The sequence below is a fragment of the Triticum dicoccoides genome, chromosome 3A, assembly GCF_002162155.2.
Source record: "Triticum dicoccoides isolate Atlit2015 ecotype Zavitan chromosome 3A, WEW_v2.0, whole genome shotgun sequence".
NCBI classification, from domain to species: Eukaryota; Viridiplantae; Streptophyta; class Magnoliopsida; order Poales; family Poaceae; genus Triticum; species Triticum dicoccoides.
Window position 1 is genome coordinate 636,770,603 of NC_041384.1, and position 21,255 is coordinate 636,791,857.

General features: G+C 45.0%; 1 long non-coding RNA gene across 5 annotated transcripts; it reads right to left on the reverse strand.

Annotated features, from left to right (window-relative positions):
* Window positions 1–5,209: 5,209 nt before the first annotated feature.
* On the reverse strand, window positions 5,210–9,732 carry LOC119272406. 5 transcript variants are annotated; one of them, XR_005134744.1, is made up of 9 exons: window positions 9,347–9,732; window positions 9,154–9,210; window positions 8,028–8,191; window positions 7,806–7,895; window positions 7,521–7,666; window positions 7,035–7,363; window positions 6,826–6,920; window positions 5,827–6,052; window positions 5,210–5,329 (listed from the first exon to the last, which is right to left on the reverse strand). It is a non-coding gene; the product is annotated as an uncharacterized LOC119272406 (long non-coding RNA). The 5 variants fall into 5 exon arrangements; XR_005134745.1 differs by having other exon boundaries at window positions 5,233–5,329; window positions 5,980–6,052; window positions 7,521–7,660; window positions 7,806–7,892; XR_005134743.1 differs by having other exon boundaries at window positions 5,233–5,329; window positions 5,980–6,052; window positions 7,521–7,660.
* Between the last annotated feature and the right edge of the window lie 11,523 nt (window positions 9,733–21,255).

Consider the following 21,255-nt stretch of genomic DNA (forward strand, 5'->3'; position numbering starts at 1 on the left):
CAAGAAAGAACATCAAGTGTTGATGGTCAATAAGACCACTAAGTTCAAGAAGGGCAAGGGTAAGAAGAACTTCAAGAAAGACGGCAAAGATGTTGTCGCACCTGGTAAGCCAGTTACTGGGAAGAAGTCAAAGAATGGACCCAAGCCTGAGACTGAGTGCTTTTATTGCAAGGGGAAGGGTCACTGGAAGCGGAACTGCCCCAAATACTTAGCGGATAAGAAGGCCGGCAACACCAAAGGTATATTTGATATACATGTGATTGATGTGTACCTTACCAGTACTCGTAGTAACTCCTGGGTATTTGATACCGGTGCCGTTGCTCATATTTGTAACTCACAGCAGGAGCTGCGGAATAAACGGAGACTGGCGAAGGACGACGATGCGCGTCGGGAATGGTTCCAGAGTCGATGTGATCGCTGTCGGCACGCTGCCTCTACATTTACCTACGGGATTAGTTTTGAACCTTAATAATTGTTATTTAGTGCCAAGTTTGAGCATGAACATTGTATCTGGATCTCGTTTAATACGAGATGGCTACTCATTTAAGTCTGAGAATAATGGTTGTTCGATTTATATGAGAGATATGTTTTATGGTCATGCTCCGATGGTCAATGGTTTATTCTTAATGAATCTCGAGCGTAATATTACACATGTTCATAGTGTAGATGCCAAAAGATTTAAAGTTGATAACGATAGTCCCACATACTTGTGGCACTGCCGCCTTGGTCACATTGGTGTCAAGCGCATGAAGAAGCTCCATGCCGATGGACTTTTAGAGTCTCTTGATTATGAATCGTTTGACACGTGCGAACCATGCCTCTTAGGTAAAATGACCAAGACTCCGTTCTCCGGAACAATGGAGCGAGCAACCAACTTGTTGGAATCATACATACCGATGTGTGCGGTCCAATGAGCGTTGAGGCTCGCGGAGGATATCGTTATGTTCTCACCCTCACAGATGACTTGAGTAGATATGGGTATGTCTACTTAATGAAACACAAGTCTGAGACCTTTGAAAAGTTCAAGGAATTTCAGAATGAGGTGGAGAATCAACGTGACCGAAAGATAAAATTCTTACGATCAGATCGTGGAGGAGAATACTTAAGTCACGAATTTGGTACACACTTAAAGAAATGTGGAATCGTTTCACAGCTCACGCCGCCTGGAACACCTCAGCGAAACGGTGTGTCCGAACGTCGTAATCGCACTCTATTGGATATGGTGCGGTCTATGATGTCTCTTACCGATTTACCGCTATCATTTTGGGGATACGCTCTAGAGACAGCTACATTCACTTTAAATAGGGCACCGTCTAAATCCGTTGAGACGACACCGTATGAATTATGGTTTGGAAAGAAACCTAAGCTGTCGTTTCTAAAAGTTTGGGGATGCGAAGCTTATGTCAAGAAACTTCAACCTGAAAAGCTCGAACCCAAGTCGGAAAAATGCGTATTCATAGGATACCCAAAGGAAACTGTAGGGTATACCTTCTACTTAAGATCCGAAGGCAAGATCTTTGTTGCCAAGAACGGATGCTTTCTGGAAAAAGAGTTTCTCTCGAAAGAAGTAAGTGGGAGGAAAGTAGAACTCGATGAAGTACTACCTCTTGAGCGGGATAGTGACGCAGCACAGGAAACCGTTCCTGTGATGCCCACACCAACTGAAGAGGAAAACCATGATAATGATCAAGGTACTTCGGTTCAAGTTACTGCTGAACTTCGTAGGTCCACAAGGACACGTTCCGCACCAGAGTGGTACGGCAACCCTGTCCTGGAAATCATGTTGTTAGACAACAATGAACCTTCGAACTATGAAGAAGCAATGGCGGGCCTGGATTCCAACAAATGGCTTGAAGCCATGAAATCCGAGATAGAATCCATGTATGAAAACAAAGTATGGACTTTGACAGACTTGCCCGATGATCGGCGAGCGATAGAAAACAAATGGATCTTTAAGAAGAAGACGGACGCGGATGGAAATGTTACCATCTATAAAGCTCGACTTGTCGCTAAGGGTTATCGACAGGTTCAAGGGATTGACTACGATGAGACATTCTCTCCCGTAGCGAAGCTAAAGTCCGTCCGAATCATGTTAGCAATTGCCGCATACTATGATTATGAGATATGGCAGATGGACGTCAAAACAGCATTCCTTAACGGGCATCTTAAGGAAGAACTGTATATGATGCAGCCGGAAGGTTTTGTCGATCCTCGGAACGCTAACAAAGTATGCAAGCTCCAGCGATCCATTTATGGACTGGTGCAAGCATCTCGGAGTTGGAACATTCGCTTTGATGAGATGATCAAAGCGTTTGGGTTTATGCAGACTTATGGAGAAGCCTGCGTTTACAAGAAAGTGAGTGGGAGCTCTGTAGCATTTCTCATATTATATGTAGATGACGTACTCCTGATGGGAAATGATATAGAATTTCTGGACAGCATTAAGGCCTACTTGAATAAGTGTTTTTCAATGAAGGACCTTGGAGAAGCTGCTTATATATTAGGCATCAAGATCTATAGAGATAGATCGAGACGCCTCATAGGTCTTTCACAAAGCACATACCTTGATAAGATTTTGAAGAGATTCAGAATGGATCAGTCCAAGAAGGGGTTCTTGCCTATGTTACAAGGTATGAGACTGAGCTCAGCTCAGTCACCGACCACGGCAAAAGATAAAGAAGAGATGAGTGTCATCCCCTATGCTTCAGCCATAGGATCTATTATGTATGCCATGCTGTGTACCAGACCCGATGTAAACCTTGCCGTAAGTTTGGTAGCAAGATACCAAAGTAATCCCGGCAAGGAACACTGGACAGCGGTCAAGAATATCCTGAAGCACCTGAAAAGGACAAAGGACATGTTTCTCGTTTATGGAGGAGACGAAGAGCTCGTCGTAAAAGGTTACGTCGACGCTAGCTTCGACTCAGATCTGGATGACTCTAAGTCACAAACCGGATGCGTGTATATGTTGAATGGTGGAGCAGTAAGCTGGTGCAGCTGCAAGCAGAGCGTCGTGGCGGGATCTACGTGTGAAGCGGAGTACATGGCAGCCTCGGAGGCAGCACATGAAGCGATTTGGGTGAAGGAGTTCATCACCGACCTAGGAGTCATACCCAATGCGTCGGGGCCGATCAAACTCTTCTGTGACAACACTGGAGCTATTGCCCTCGCAAAGGAGCCCAGGTTTCACAAGAAGACCAGGCACATCAAGTGTCGTTTCAACTCCATCCGTGAAAATGTTCAAGATGGAGACATAGAGATTTGCAAAGTGCACACGGATCTGAATGTCGCAGATCCGCTGACTAAACCTCTCTCGCGTGCAAAACATGATCAACACCAGAACTCTATGGGTGTTCGATTCATCACAATGTAACTAGATTGGTGACTCTAGTGCAAGTGGGAGACTGTTGGAAATATGCCCTAGAGGCAATAATAAAAGTATTATTATATTTCATTGTTCATGATAATTGTCTTTTATTCATGCTATAACTGTATTATCCGGAAATCGTAATACACGTGTGAATACTTAGACCACACTATGTCCCTGGTAAGCCTCTAGTTGACCAGCTCGTTGTGATCAACAGATAGTCATGGTTTCCTGACTATGGACATTGGATGTCGTTGATAACGGGATCACATCATTAGGAGAATGATGTGATGGACAAGACCCAATCCTAAGCATAAAAGATCGTGTAGTTCGTTTTGCTAAAGCTTTGCAAGTGTCAAGTATCTCTTCCTTCGACCATGAGATCGTGTAACTCCCGGATACCGTAAGAGTGCCTTGGGTGTATCAAACGTCACAACGTAACTGGGTGACTATAAAGGTGCATTACAGGTATCTCCGAAAGTAGCTGTTGGGTTGACACGGATCGAGACTGGGATTTGTCACTCCGTATGACGGAGAGGTATCTCAGGGCCCACTCGGTAATGCATCATCATATTGAGCTCAATGTGACCAAGGTGTTGGACACGGGATCATGCATTACGGTACGAGTAAAGTGACTTGCCGGTAACGAGACTGAACAAGGTATTGGGATACCGACGATCGAGTCTCGGGCAAGTAACGTACCGATTGACAAAGGGAATTGCATACAGGGTTTGATCGAATCCTCGACATAGTGGTTCATCCGATGACAACATCGAGGAGCATGTGGGAGCCATCATGGGTATCCAGATCCCGCTGATGGTTATTGACTGAGAGCGTCTCGGTCATGTCTGCATGTCTCCCGAACCCGTAGGGTCTACACACTTAAGGTTCGGTGATGCTAGGGTTATGAAGATATGTATATGCAGAAACCCGAATGTTGTTCGGAGTCCCGGATGAGATCCCGGACGTCACGAGGAGTTCCGGAATAGTCCGGAGGTAAAGAATTATATATAGGAAGTGCTGTTTCGGGCATCGGGACAAGTTTCGGGGTTATCGGTATTGTACCAGGACCACCGGAAGGGTCCCGGGGGTCCACCGGGTGGGGCCACCTGTCCCGGGGGGCCACATGGGCTGTAGGGGGTGCGCCTTGGCCATCATGGGCCAAGGGCACCAGCCCCTATAGGCCCATGCGCCTAGGGTTTCCCCCTAGGAGGAGTCCTAGTGGTGGAAGGCACCCCTAGGTGCCTTGGGGGGGAGGGAAACCTCCCCTAGGCCGCCGCCCCCCTAGTAGATCTCATCTACTAGGGCCGGCGCCCCCCTGGCACCCCTATATATAGTGGGGGAGAGGAGGGACTTCATACACCAGCCCCTGGCGCCTCCACCTCCCCCCGTTACGTCTCTCCCTCGTAGTCTCGGCGAAGCCCTGCTGCTGTGACGCCCTGCATCCACCACCACGCCGTCGTGCTGCTGGATCTTCATCAACCTCTCCTTCCCCCTTGCTGGATCAAGAAGGAGGAGACGTCTCCCGTCCCGTACGTGTGTTGAACGTGGAGGTGCCGTCCGTTCGGCGCTGGTCATCGGTGATTTGGATCACGTCGAGTACGACTACATCATCACCTTGCAAGCTTCCGCACGCGATCTACAAGTGGTATGTAGATGCAAACTCTCTCCCTAGACTCGTTGCTTAGATGAACTCATAGATGGATCTTGGTGAAACCGTAGGAAAAATTTTAATTTTCTGCAACGTTCCCCAACAGTTATTGCATTACATCTTCACACCTCTAAAAATGCACAGTTATCCAGTACAAAGGAACAACAAAGAAATTGTAAAACTATTTGCTCTTGCGTCAGTGTAGCTGTGCCACAAGATCGGCTGACCTAGATGCAGTGGAGCACATGGTCGGATGAGCTGGACACAGTGGAGCTCGGTGACCAGCACGCAGGAGCTGGACTGCACAATTTCTGTTCATGAGCAATAAAAGAAATTACCCTTCCGACAAACAATTTGGAAAATGTACAACCTTATCAGTTCAACAAGATTTCAGGTGCTAATCAAATCAGATACACACAACAAACGAAACACACTTTTCCTTACTGTTGAGCATTTTGTTATAAATTCTTCAATTGAAACGCTAAGTAAGGTTGACTTTTACTCAATGTAAATCCTAAACAAGAACTTACATTTTTCTTATAACCATCAGAATATCGAAGAACAATTGGTTGAAGGAATATATATCCATAAATTAAAACAGAATCTAAGTTAATGGGTTCAAAGCAGGAGGTATACCCAAAAGTAAGTGTAAATGGCCTTCACTTCAAAAACAGGAGGTACATCCAAAAGTAAGTGTAAATGGCTTTCAAACAAGTTCTTGCAAACACAAACATTCATAAAAAAATCTTTTTTAGGAAAAAACATATTTAATCTACTAAATACGTGCAACGGTGCAAGGGGAACTTACTTTTTTATTTTCTTCTAAGGCCCTTATTTGCTTCAAATAAGATTCGTTCAGCAAAATTATCAGTGTACTATTTGGAATAGTCAATTTTATATATGAACAAACATCTGTGAGAAGGTCTGCAGAGGCTTCAAACAAACTTGCTGGATGTCTCACCTCCAAACAAACTTGATGGATGTCTCACCTCGAAACATACATGGCTGATGTCCCACCTGTAACGTAGCTACATCTGTGCGCAGCCAAAGTAGGAACATTACGCAAAAGTATGAACATCAACCAAAAACTTGATGCGTTCTAGCTGACAGAACATTGCCTATTTGAATGCTCGGATGATAGCTGAACCGCCTTAATGTCTTCTACTTCAGACCATAGCATACAATTAGTGTTCTACAATTCTACTTCAGACCATAGCATAGATGTCACTTCTACTGCTCCCACGAAATGGCACGAGATGATTGTGCCATTTCTCATTACTGGAATATAAGCTGACTAACTGCTATTGAGTAAGATATATGTAGCACGTAGCGAACACCCTATAATGTACATTCCTTCTTTATATCATCACACTACAAAAATATCAGTGCACAACAAATAGAAATCTATGTAAAATTGGATGGCGTCCACAACTATTCTTGTAACTTAACAATAAAGTATGTGACATATCATGTTATATATTTTCTTCAAGCCCACACAACATGTTGTATATTGTCCAAAATATTCTGTAGGGATATTTCCTATCTGAAAAGTGCTGAAAAACATATTTGTTCTGTTGAAATAACTACTAATGACATGAATCAAGAGGTCGTCAAAATTATGAATGAACGTCTCTGAAAATAAAATTTCATCGGATAGTACATCAGAAAATATTGCTTTCAAATACATATTGTGTTCTAGCTAGCATATGAATCTTCATGTTCATTAGGAGGTCACAAATCAGGGGTGAAAATATGTTGGATGAGAAAGGATGGTGCACGTTTTTTAAAAGCTAAAAAGATGTCTCACCATGTGTTGGATGCTTCAATGCAGTGCGGAACTTGCACGGGAGAAGAACATTACCGGCGGCTAGCCTCGATCTCGCTCGGCCATGTAGGACAAGTCTGAGCCAATGAACCACGTAAAGAATCAAGACGATGACGTTTCGGCCCAAACCAAAAACAGAGTGGGGGCAAAAGACTCATGGAGAAGATGTTGATACAACAGAAGTACAGAACCTCCATCCACGACTCCCTGTTCTCCCTGCTGTTCTCCAGCCTCCTGCACAACAATACGGAGAACAAACACCAGTCAAGACTAACAAACACGGTATATCAGAGTCGTGGACATTGGAGGGGAGGCGGCTAAAGGTATGCACGACTCAAACACGGATCTGCTGAAGCACGGGCGTGGGAGCGACAGGGCGGCGCCGCGATCCACACCGTTAGAGCCTGGCATAGAGAGCGTGTCGGGCACCATGAGGAGCGGCAGTGCCACTGACGCCATTAGCAACGCCACCAGGATCGCCATGGACGGCTTTCCCCGCCTCCCGACCCGCCCCGTCATCCTGTTTGTCATGTAGTTTATGAGCTAAAACTGAGCATTTACTAAACTGAGGTAAAAAGCATCGAGCATCATCAGCTATAAAACAAACTAAATTTTCCTAATAATTAAGATGGCACAGGCATGAAATACCCATTGAACCAGTCATGAGAAATCTGAACCTTCGTCGGGTTGCCATTGTGTAAATAGGAGGCATTTTTGTCTATGTAACCTTGAGAGCACAGCACCGAGCATGAGAAATCTGAACCTTCCTCAAGTTTCCTTTGTGTAAACAGGAAAATTGAAATCCTTTGCCACACATCTGAACCTTCAGAGAAGTTGCTATCAGGGTTACATAGAGGCAACAAAAACTACTCTCAAAATTTCATTGATAGGCACAGATATTGGTCCTGAGAACAAAATAGACAGTCATGTTATTATTTGACAAAAGAATCTGGCATATTTACCTCAGTTTAATTAAGCTTCCAACGGAGACTAACAAATTATGTAGCCATCATTCCAAAAGCTTCGCCAGCATCAAAAGTTGGAGCACCCTGCTGAAAGGGATAAGGTAATCTTATCATGTCATTGTAGTAGAAGAAACAGAGACGCTCATATTACTAAATAGCAAGGTTGGTGCAAATGGAATAAGCACAGCAATGAAAAACTGCAGCAGTGGTCGAGAATACCTAGCGCGGCAATCGCCTGAATACGGTGGCTTGCCATCTGGGCAGCCATTCTAAGGATGAAGGCGTTGGGCACAAACTTAAAAATGACTCCATGATAAGATAACATAAACCTGTTGCCTGAGGATGAAGCTATCTTACTTGGATTGCCCTAGCTTCAAGTATCCCTGCAATGCAAGCTCACATAAAACACTCGAAATCTTTTGGTCAAAATCCTAGTTCACAAGTGCTCTGCATATAAAATAAGTGCTACAAACTTTACACAATGATGTGAGGTTGGGTTGGATGAAGTCAACTGTTTTGGGTAATCCACCTACTATACAGATTCGGTCTTTCCAAATCCTCTATCAAAAACTGCATAATTTTGACTTGGACTCCAAACATAATGTGGAGATCAATCGCAAAAAAAGGAGAGATACGTCCCATGCTTTCTACAGACTATCTATTTGCACTATTTTGATGTACGGTTTAAAAGTAGCAGTCCAATTTAGTTTCACAGTCCAAAAATTAATCTTTATGTGATTATGTGTACAGTAACCTTGTATGCGGACTTAGACCATGTTACTGTTTGAATTAAACTATGCGTTCAACATGAAAGTTGTAGATATCTTTAGTGGTGAGTAGAGCTAAAAGTGCATGACAGACTCACTAAATATTAAAGAGACCAATTAGGCTAGTTTTCCCTAGGTTCTGAAACAGCTGCACGCACTCTAACCTTCTGCAGGTTTGGCTCTTGTGCAGATTACATTTAGCTTTTATACTTAAAAAATATTAACAAACCAATATGTTAACCAATATCACCGTCAAATCATCAATGCCCTGCCTGAAGCTCCTATTGCAGTAGAAAAGGTCTACTGGAAACTGCTACTATCTTTGCTGATTTGAGGACACAACAAGTTACACTGGAAACTGCTACTATCTTTGCTGATTTGATTACCAACGGGATTTCGTGATCATCATCTCGCTGATCAGACCAATACTATGCTAATGCTCTGCTAAATTAACCACTGGCTAAAAGGAGAAAATACAGTTTTTTTAATCTAACAAACATGAAAATTCTCATAAGCATATACGTGTAACTATGACAAGCTAACATTATTTTTTGTGGCAAAATTGGACCAAGTATTACCTTCAATCATCCAGAAGAGGAACATTTGAATCTCCTTGAAAATTTACAATGGACAATCTGCAGCAAACTGACGGGGTGAGGGTAATTGGGAGAGAGATGCAGAGTTGGGGCTCGGCCAGAGGAGGTTAGTCTCCATCGGAATGGCAAGAGTGTAGTAAGCAAATTAGGAGGCTTTGGGATGAAGAAAACTCACCCCTTTGCGGTCGGTCGGATGGGGCGGAGCTCGTGCTTGGTGAAGACGCGATCCCCGGCGGCGGCGACGGCGAGGAGGAGGCGGAGATGGCCGACTACAGAGGGCCGAATGGGATGTGCAGCTCGCTCCACCCAGGGAGGAAGGATACCTTCCTGGATCCATCCATCCATGCTTGCAGCTTAGACGACCGGCCGTGAGTGGATCTGCAGCCACGGTGGCTGGGGGAGAAGACCGCGACTGTGGGCGCCGTCGCTTGGGAATGAAGGTGGAGGAGGAGGCATCGGCGGCGGCATAGGGCATGGATCGGCCGCGGCACAGGGATGGATCGGCCGCGGAGGGGGCGTAGGGCTGGATCGGGCATGCGAAGGTCTGGTTGGCGGCGGAGACCGATCTGCTGCTGACTCGTCGCTCGTACGTGCGGCCGCACGGTTTTTCTATCACTGGTTAACCGTCGTATGTTTTTTTGTCGCAGGTTTTCCTTCGAACGTCTATTGAGGGTCGCACGTGGAATGGTGCGGGTTCGGCACTCAGGAGCAGGTTTTTTCGGTTTGTGGTGGCTTAGTTAGAGGTGGGAGGAGGTACCAAAATAAACCGTGAGAGGTGAGACTAAAAAAAACTGGAAGCGAGACTACCAACTGCTCCCTTAGGAGTAGAGACTAGTGGAATGCTCGTGCGTTGCTACGGGCCTTTTAATATTAATATAATCCTATGTAAATTTATGATGCGGAGGAGACGTATCACACAACGGCCATCACATTCAAAAACAAAGTGCCAAGGTAAATTTACATTGCACATTTATGTCAATTGGTCAACATGCTTGCCTTGACTCCAGGAATGCCTCTGGCTGATGGAGGTAGCCAGGTAGGGTTACGCAAATAGAAATATTTGGATTAGATATCGATAGAAACTTTATGAAAAATAACGCCTAGCTTGGAGCCTTGGACTTGCAAAGTCAGAGATGTGGTTTACGTCCAATATAATGGAAGGGAATCGTAGGAAAATTTGGATACACTTATATTAGTATTTCAGGTCTGCCCAATACATAGTGTTCTTGATATTTTGGATATTTTACGCCAAGCCTCTTACTAAACACAACAGGCCTCTCGCAATCTAAGAGGCTTCTTTGGTTTTGGGTGGTTCAACAAGAGGTATTGCTTCAACACGCTGTTTCCCAGTCGAAGCTCTCTTCTTCCGATTGTCCTAGATAGGGGCAAGAATATGTTGAGAGATAAGAATAAATGCTAGTAGTAAATAGGACAAAATCTTAGTTAATCCAACAAGTTTCTTGGCAGAATTTCAGATCACAAAAAGGGAAAATTCATGTTGTGTGATTACAGAGGCAGTACACATAGGAGTGACTCCATTCTGAAGCATCTGCCCAATACGAGGGCAAGATGTGAAGTTACATCAATATACTTGCAAACATAAGACAGAGCACAAACTTCATATCTTTGCTATCGGCTAGAGCTTCAGCTTCGATCCCTAAGTTAATATTCGCATCTTCTCAGTAACAATGCAGTTATGCCCAACTTCTGGTCACACAAGGATCATGGACTGACTACAGGTCGCGATTACAACATGAGCACAAGAGCAAGCATGCACATGCCAAAAGACAGAATATGCGCTGACTGAATAACCTGCACGGAAGGCATTAGCACTACATTAATGTCCCTAAAATCTACACACCAAAAATGTAGCAAAAATCCTGACAAATAGAATATATTGTAAAACAGAATGCCAAAGACAGTTCAGTATATATTACCAATGCAACTCAGTTACTCCCTCCTTCCATCTATATAGGGCCTAATGCGCTTTTCAAGACCGCCTTTGACTATTGACAGGATTAATAATACATGAGATGTATAATGTAAAAATTATATCACTGAAAGCTCCTTTCACATATGAATGTGACGGTATGTTTTGTGTAAGTCGCATGTCATATATTATTGCTCTAACATTTGGTCAAAGTTAGCCTTGAAAAACGCATTAGGCCCTATGTAGATGGAAGGAGGGAGTATCAACAAAATGAGCTAACTAATTTAACAGGGCAAAAATGGATTTGATTGTGGTAACCGGTTAGAATACAAGGTAACAGTGTCTCACGTGCTTGAGGCCAGTGCGGGGCACGTTGGACCTAGCGAAGGACTGGATCCATCGGTGCGATTTATGCGGCCATATCTATCTGCAAGGGAGAACGGTGAGATGGTCATCGAAGAAGCATTAGAGGAACAAAAGTCCTCCTGAACCTTTGATTCTGTGGAGGGCAGGTAAAAGTAAAATTTTGTTCCAAAATTATTTGATAACAAGTTAAGTTCGAATGTGAAATTTGAGATTACAACAGTACAAAAGATAACTCTGAAATCCTGAGGACATTTCCCTTCAGAAATGTCATCAATTAAGAATGCTAAAAAGATCATCACAAATACAGATACATAAGTGTATGACAGTTGGTCTAGCCTACCTGAAGGCCTTATCTCTGCTGTAAAGAGATGATTGTAGGGGCACTTATACAAAGACAATGTCTTCTCCTCAAAGTGCACGGCCAACGCGGAATCCGCTGCCTTCAGTCTGTCCTAATTTTGCCATGCACCCCATGTCTGATTATCCACAAGAGCTCTGACAAACAATAAATCAGCTGGACCATGAAACAGAAGGACAATAAATTTACGAGGAAGGTAATTTTCTGTTATTGACAAAACATTTGATAATTGATTAAACCAACACCAACCACTACTTTCTCGCGCGTCTATTGCCAAAATCGCAGCTTCTCTTATAGATCATAAGTGTGGTGACTGAACCACACTTACCGCAGTATAAAATCCGTTGCAGCCACGTACCCCTCTACTTGTGTGTGTGTGTTGCTATCTCTAAATTGAATAAACCTCCAAGTATGCAATTCATGAGCACAAAACAGAAATTATAGTTCAGTAACTCTAGAAATTAATCAAATAGAGGGATCCTAATCATAATTTTTTACATACATATGGATCATACAAATTAGGAAATTTCTGAAGTTATAGAGGACTAAAAACTGAAGCGGGAGGAGAGAAATCATTACTCTCACCTCACCCAACAACAAGGTGAAAACTGCAACCCAAGAAAAAGATGCCCTTCCCTCTCTCGGTGAAGAGCATGCATGCCTTCAGGAGGTGCCGACCTCAATCTCCTTCCTTCCTTGGATGTGCTATCTAAGTATAAATTCCAGAAAAAAATACAAATCATACAAAGGAGATTACTTTTCAGTAGTCAGGGCCGCAAAATGCAGCCATGACACACCTATTATACATGTGCATTCACCTTTAAGAGTGACTAATCAGTAATCACTAAAAGGGAGTAGGAAATAAACAAAATACTCGTATTAGTGTTAAGAGGTGAATAAAACATATCATTTTTAGGCTTTTGCAACCAGTGGCAAGAAACAAATACATGTGCATCCAACCGCTGATTCCTCACAATAATAACCTACTTGATCAACACTGGTACAAAAATAAATATTAAATAAATCGAACTAATCTTGAAAAATGGTAGTTGGATTAAAGCAATTAATTTGAAGAGCCCAAGAATATTTGTGGAGATGGAAAAATGACTCGTTGGCGTTCCAGCAAATAGGCTGTGAGCAACTCAGTCTGCTATGGAATAAAAGAAATTACGGAGCTAACCAACATGCAAGATTGAATTCTATAAAATAGATTCACTTATATGCAATGGCATATGAGTGGTGGCAGGGTTATCTCACCAAGAAAAGGATTCTGAATCCCATCTGGCCGCAGAGTCCACACACCACAGCTCGCTACAAAGGCTATCTCGGCGCCTGCCTCGAAGACACGAAGCAGGGGCGCTTGGAGCGGACGGCATGGAGTTGACGAGCACGTGCTCGGAGGCTTGTTCCCCTCTCCGAGATTAGTCTGGACAAGGAGTAGCGTGAACCTCAGAGGTAGGGCCAATTGTTGGTCGGGCTTAGGGAGCTTTTCGAGGAGCGGAAGTAATGGAGCAGCAGCTATAATGATTGGTCCTCACCGTCCACCACCTCTTCATCCGACTTTCCGGGTGGGGCAAGATCATGGTACGACGGTGGCCGAGGCTGAACGCCGCGAAGCCTACCTTCCAACCACCATGTGGTCGCGCGCCCATCCGCCGCCGCTCACTGGCCTGCCGTGAACAACTGCCTTCCACATGTACAAGCCAGCAGCAGCCAGCTAGTCGCCGTAGAAATCGGCGATCACCATGTGTGATTAGAATAGGAATGGAAGAGACGGGGGAGTGGGCTAAAAGAAAAGGAAAATTACATCGGTGCAAAAAGAAAAATCACCTCGCTGCCTTTTCCGTGGAGCAACAATGTGGCGTGTTGATGCGATTGGTATAATCTCACACAAAATCTTACTTGAAAACAACATCTTTGGTAAAATCTCCACATCATTGACCTCATCGGATTTCAAGTATATCTTTCTCTCCTGGCATATACTCTGTATTAAATTAAGATGAATGAGCATCAACCACTCTAGACTCAAGTAAAAGAATGAAACATTACTTCTGAAAGAACTATAAAACGTCTCTAGACAGTCATTTCTAAAAAAAACACCAAGTGACATTACAAAGAGCACCGCAAGTGATGCTCCAGCAGGTAGCCAATGGATAAACCTACACCTGCAAGGGGACCTTGGGTGCTAGCTAGTCTTGCTTCAGAAAAGGTAATGGTTTCAAGAATCGAGTGAATGGATCGTCCAAGGCCGAGAGCATTTTCTTTGCTGCTTATACTGAAATAAAATGTGGGATAAGAAAATTCAATCAGACAGCGTAAGAACTGTAAAAACACAACATCTCTCAGTTCTGCACAGATCAATGCTTTATATATCCAAGTGGTTCGTTATGTTTCTGACAAAATTTCAGACTCAACCAAAGCAAGTACAAGACATATAACTGCATTTGATCCAATTATCAAATTCAGTCGTATTTTCTAAAATATGAAGACTTGCAAAAGTGTGAGCCGTTAAGGCAGCTGATAAATTATATGATTCGTTATATGATAAATTTAGTGATTCTTTGTATGAATCACCGTGATTCTACCTACCATTATATTAGTAATGTAATTTCCTTGATCCGTTGAACTCACACCTCATGTAGACATTAGGGTCGAGGAACGTGTAGAAACGGAATCCCAGAACAACAATACAATCATGTGCCTTTTAATTCCTACAACAACTATCCGATTTGCAAGAGAATAGTTTCTCCTCAGATCACACAACTCCTGCATAATAAGAGAACCATATTTATCAATCTTCAAATCGATGACCTTTAGTAAATTAGTGGCAGCAGTGTCAATGAGTTTTGATCAAGGAATATATGTCTATATACTTGAAGCAAAAAAACACAAATATATCCAGTATAAGGAGTTTAGATATCACCTCATTAATTTGACCTCAACTTCTTTGGTACTATAGCACATCTTTTCGCCAACAAGTGTTGTGAGGTGAATGTTGAGATCAAGTAGTTTTAGTGCCATGGATAACCGTTAATGGCCAACAATTTGGTGCAAAAACAACTCAACAAAATGTTCAGATCATACTTTTATATAGAAATTATTAAGAGGGCTATTACTATGTACTACCTGTGTATTGTGAAAAAAATATTCAGATCATTTTACCTTTAAGGCTGCTGTAATCTGCTATACACTCTGATAGTTTCGAATATAGTTCAGGTAGGCATAAGCCCGCCGTAGTTCCCTGTCAAGAAAAAAAGTGTATTGGCAATGGAATCTTATCAAAATTGTAAAGTAAAACACACACCATTGAAGAAATCAATCTTTAAGAAAGAAAAATAGTACCTTAGTCAATACAACTATCACTGAAAAGTAGTTCCCAAGTATAAGTGATGGCCAGGCCTCATTTATTTACAACGTGTCACACCCTAGCTAGTCATGCATTAGAGTGTTGCATCATGTTTATTCTTTCATCAGAAACTTGAAATGGGGATGACAGAACCCCCAGTCCCCTCTGAAACCAACTAGGGTTACTAAAATAATTTTCAATGAACCTGAAATGCCCTTCTAAAATGGCCATCATTTTTGTCTTGGTTCAGAACCTCTGCCAAAAGTGGTGCACATTTTCCTAGGCCATCCTAGGGTTTTTGAATTAAATCATAAATATTTGAATTTGGGCATTTAAAATTATATAAAATATTTAAATGCTCAAATATCTCCAAACTAAAATGTTTCATGTTGGAAATAATCCAACTATGGGCTAGGAATAGTTTGGTGATTTTTGAAGTTGCCTAGGTATTTTATTAAATTCAACAAAGTTGCAGTTATATTAAATAAAAATAGAAACAGAAAAAAAAGGGGAAAACTTACCTGGCGCCACCGCAGGCCCACCAGCCAGCCCACCTGGCCGGCCCAGCCCGGCCACCGCTCCAGCGAGCTGCTTGGCTCGCCAGGCAGGCAGCCAAGGTGCTCGGCGGCGGCACCGCAGCTCGCCACGCAGCTGCACGCCGCCCTGCCTCCCCCTCTCGCCGCCCTGATGGCCTGGACGAGCTCCACGTCGCGCCCCGACCCTCCTGGACATCTCCATTCGCCCCCAGTTCCTCTCCCTCGCGCTCCCACGCCATGGCCGACGCCACCGTCGCCGCACCTCCGCCGTAGCCGTGCTCCCCTTCGTCTCCACGCCGCGCCACCGTGTCCAGGAGCTCTGCCGTCCTCCACTTCTTCGAGCTAGTCGAGCCCCGAGCGCTCGCGTGCCCCGAAGCCGCCGCACCAACCTCGCCCGAACCGCCATCGCCGGAGATCCCCTTCGCCGTCGCCGCCGCAGCAGCTCGTCCCCGACCACGCCGTCCTCTCCATCAAGACCGCAGTGAGCTGGGCTAACTTCCCCTTCCTCTCTTTCTCTCTCTCGTGCACCACAGCGAGCACACCAAGCTCACCCGCACGCGCCGTCGCGGACCTCATCGCCGACGTGCTTCCGGCCACACTCCGGCCACAAGATGGTGTCCATCTTACTCCCCGAGTCCCACAACACCTAGCTAGCCACTCCACGAGCCTCACCGACCCCTCTAGCGCCTAGTTCATCTTCGACCGAGCCCCGGTGGCCGCCAAAGTCGTCGCCGGCGCCAACTCCGGCCACCCCGACCCCAACGGACTCCGCCAAGAGCTGCGGTTTGTCCTCAGCTCCACTCCGGTGGTCTCCGCGGCCCATTTGGTGGCCGAAATGGCCAAAACCACTCCCGCCGCCGCGTCGGGCTCGCCGGCGGCTAAACGCCGGCGTCGCTGGCTTGACTTTGACCACGGGTGGGCCCTGGTTGACTCCCCTGAGTCAATGACAGGTGGGGCCCAGCCCTGTTAATTAAACAGGATTAGTTTTAATTAAATTTTAATTAAAATAACCACCCTGACATGCGGGACCCACTGTCAGGTTTGACCCAGACCTGTTCCGTTGACCTGCTGACGTCACACTGACGTCAGGCTGGCGCAGTAATTGATTTTCTGGATTTAAATTAAATCAGGAAATTCCAGAATATTATTTAAACTTCAAAAATTCATAACTTTTATTCTGTAACTCCAAATTGGACAAATTATATATGAAAAATGATCAGAAAAATCCAATCTATCCATCTGTACTATTTTCATGCATGATCAAACAAGTTAAATTGATGTTTTAAGCAGAACAAGGAAAAGCACTTTAAAAGGCCATATTTGAATTTGAAATTTGAATCCTTGATTCAAATTTGCTCAAACCCTTCTGGTTTTAGTTGCATTAGTCCAACACACTCATATTGCCATGTTTCATGCATGCATCATATTGTTGCACATTGTTTGGTGATGGTTGTGTATCGGTGTCCTTTGCGACAGGTTCTGCCTCCGAGGAGTACCGTGATTACCCTAACGAAGAACCGTATCAGTGCATCGAACCATCAGGCAAGCAACCAACCATTTGATCATATTGATACAATCCCATGTTCTCGCTCCTGCTCTCTTTTACTGCATTAAGACAACGCGTTTCAAACTGCTGTGTGCTACGGTAGTTGAACCCATTTCCTCTGCATGACCTGTCATTGCCACAGTAACTAGATGAAACCCACTAGCATGTGTAGGAGTTGATTGAGCCATATGTATGTGTTGTTCCTACCTTGCTATGCCTGCTATGCTTAGAGTCGTGTCGGGTCTGGTTCATCTGGGTGATGGGCTAGAGTGAAATGTTTATGTCGGTAATGAGAGTGGTGTGGTGAACACGATTTGGTAAAGGTATCGATGAGAGGCCATGTAGGAGTACATGGTGGGTTGTTTCATTGAAGCCGACCTTAAGCACTGAGATCTGTATGTGTGATTTAAGAATCAGCTACTACCATGCATTGGGCCCGAAACCAATGGACCCTCTCGGCTTCTTATTCACCCTAGTTCTCCGTCCAGGAGTTGCAAGTAGTTTCTGGTGTTTGTAGCCTACTGGAGGCCGTGGACAGCGTTGACCGTAGGGGTGGGCTGTGATGCGGTAGGTACGTGGCACGGTGTACCGAATACCCGTTAGGTATCTCGGGAACCCTGTTCACATCGTTCGGGGCCGTATGGGAAACCTCGGCCGGACTCCCTGCGGATGGAACCTGGATAGGCGATAAACCTGGACTGGAGGCTTAGGTGATTAGGTAGGTCGTGGCCGACACCCACGTTGGGCTTCCGCTTGAAGGTTGCCGAGTACATGTCGTGTAAACGACGGTAAGTGGTGGGAGCGTGTATGAAGGAGTACACCCCTGCAGGGTTAACATGATCTATTCGAATAGCCGCGTCCGCGGTAAAGGACTACTTGGTTGCCTATACAGTTCATAGACAAGTAAATGGAAACTACTAAAAGCCTCAAGATAAGTGTGAGTGCCGAGGATGGCTCTTCCGTAGGAATACGGAGGTGGATCCCCGGTAGTGTATTGAAGTGGTGAGTAGTGGACTCGTGTGCGCAAAACCATTTCAAGTTGGAGTATCGTAGGGTAGTCTAGCCAAGAGTCAAAGCTGGCCTGCTGCAATAACTCCACCAACCCTTCTTGATACTATGCATGTATGTAGGATCTGATGTAAGTCTTGCTGAGTACCTTTGTACTCATGTTGCTATAATCTACATTTTTTACAGAAGACGCTGCAACCCCTTCTGATGGGTTCTATGTAGACGTTGACATCAACGAGTAGGCTAAAGACCCAGGTGGTGACCCTGAGCTTGTGAAGGACCATGTAGTATAGCTAGGCTTTCCAAGCCTCTTTTATTTTACTAAGTTGTCTGTACTCAGACAAGTTACTTCCGCTGCTGGTTTGTATGACTGTATGACTTGTATGTTGGGTCGTGAGACCCGTACCTTTGTGTATGTTATGTATGGCTCCCTGAGCCTTAAATAAAGTACTTGTGTCGTAGAGTCATGTTGTGATGCTTCGTTGTATTTGCACATATCGAGCATATTGTGTGTATGATTGAAATGCTTGGTATGTGTGGGGTCTGACTATCTAGTTGTTTATCTTTAGTAGCCTCTCTTACCGGGAAATGTCTCCTAGTGTTACCGCTGAGCCATGGTAGCTTGCTACTGCTCTGGAACACTTAGGCTGGCCGGCATGTGTCCTTCTTCATTCCTGTGTCTGTCCCTTCGGGGAAATGTCACACTTTGAGTACCGGAGTCCTGTTAGCCCGCTACAGCCCGGTTTACCGGAGTCCTGCTAGCCCAGTGCTACAGCCCGGACCCACTTGCTGATGACCGACACGTTCGAAGCTGGGTCATGGATGCCTGTCCCTGTAAGTCTGTGCCACTTTGGGTTTACGACTAGTCATGTCAGCCCGGGCTCTTTATCATATGGATGCTAGCGACACTATCATATACGTGAGCCAAAAGGCGCAAACGGTCCCGGGCAAAGGTAAGGCGACACCCGTGGGGATACCGTGCGTGAGGCCGCAAGGTGATATGAGGTGTTACCGGCTAGATCGATGTGACATCGAGTCGGGGTCCTGACAGCGTTGGCATCAGAGCCGGACTGCCTGTAGGTTCTCCAAGCCAAACTGGTCGATGTTGAGTCTAGAAATTCTTTAGTTATATGTAGGGAAATTGTTTGTGGGTTGGAACGTAAGGCTCTTTTTAATCCTTTATCTTATGACATTCTGATCCGAGTCAGTCCCTTCTTCCACCGGGGGATAAGGAATTAGGACCTATTCTCTCTATTAGGATCACGTGTTACTAATCAGTAGTACCTTATAAGTTTGATGGATACAAGCCTAGTTCAGTTCTACTACCACATTATGTTGTTAGAATGGATTCAGAACTTTGATATGATGATGTTGAGGGTGTACGTAATCCTTTGTCAAATGTCTCAAAATCCTTCTTGAGCATTTACAGCTGTTATGCTGCCGAAATTTTGCTAGAAATTCTAATGCCCTTGCATTATGATTGTGCTTTCAGATGGCCACTCGCGACCTCAATCAAGTGGTTCGCCTGACTCGATGCCTAGATGTACCCGGCCATACTGCCAAGTTGGTCAGGGTAATGACTGAGGCTGGATACCGCTGGTATCCTGAGTACACGGTCGAAGAGCAATTCCGAGACTTTAATCAAAGCCAGTATCTCTGCACTGTCAGGATATTTCCATCTTATCCTGGATCCACCGAGCCTCTTCACTGCTCCTATGGACTCGGGGTTACTATTGAGATGGCGGTGCAGGACGCCGCCTACTCTATGATGACCATTATGCGAGTCAGATCTGGTATATTTCGGGACTCTGATTTCCGGTATATGCCAGGATCACTTCCGGGAGCACAAGGGTATCTCCAGGCTATTTATGCTGGCCCCACTCAGGAGGATTCACGGACTCGCACCACTGCTGAGATGCTCGAGGATAAGGACCGTGAAAATCGGGCCTTGAGGTTAGAGCTCTTCAATACCCGTGCTGACCACTGGGCCACTTTGACTCGGTTCGCACCGGCGGTGCAAGCTGGATTCTCAGATATGCGCGATCTCTATCCTGTGAGATCTGCTCTGCCAGATGTGATGGTTTGGCGTGATGTAGGAGGCATCACCCCACCTCGCGGTCCCCGCAGGCCACCGTTTGTTGGTCCAAGGCCTCATCCTAGCCCCTATGGTCCACAAGCTCCGCGAGATCGTCTGTTTCCGGATGATCATGTTGAGCTCCCAGGCTATGGAGGTGACTTCTACGAGGACTACTACGGATCGGTCTGAGTTAGTGGTGGTATCACTAGTTCGCACTAGCTGTGTCATCTATCGTCCCGCGTGACTCGGGGGATATGACCTAGTTTGTACTCTTTCCGGAGGTGTAGAAAAATAATGTATAGGAGCTTGGGATGCCTCCGATGAGATGTAATCCTCTTTTCACCGTAATAGTACTTTGTTTGGTCTTGTACTAAACCCTGTATGGTGTGTATGACGATGGAATAAAGAAGCAGTTTCTGTATCTACCATGTCATACGGATGATCATCTTGCATTTCGAGTTATTCCTTACATTTTTATCCTATGTCGGAATTTTATCATCCTGACTAAATCATTGTCTTGTTTACCTAGGATGGTCAACACGCGCGCTAACCCTGCTTCTCAAGAGCAGGCCGAAGGCAGTGAAGCCAGGGATGCAAATCTGCCTCATCCTCCTTCACTAGCCGAGGTTATGATGGAAGCTGAGAGAAACAAGCGGGAGACCAACCGTTTGTTAGAGCGTATTGAACAGAACACGGCACACCATCAGAGGACTAACGTGGTGTCACTTAGTGATTTTATCAAATTACATCCACCCACGTTCCACCACTCCGTCGAGCCTCTCGACGCTGATGACTGGCTTCGCAGTATCTCTCACAAACTGCGTTCCGCGCTGGTAGCGGAGGCTGACAAGGTCACCTTTGCTGCATATCATCTTGAAGGCCCCGCCAGTCTATGGTGGGAGAATTATGGAGCTATG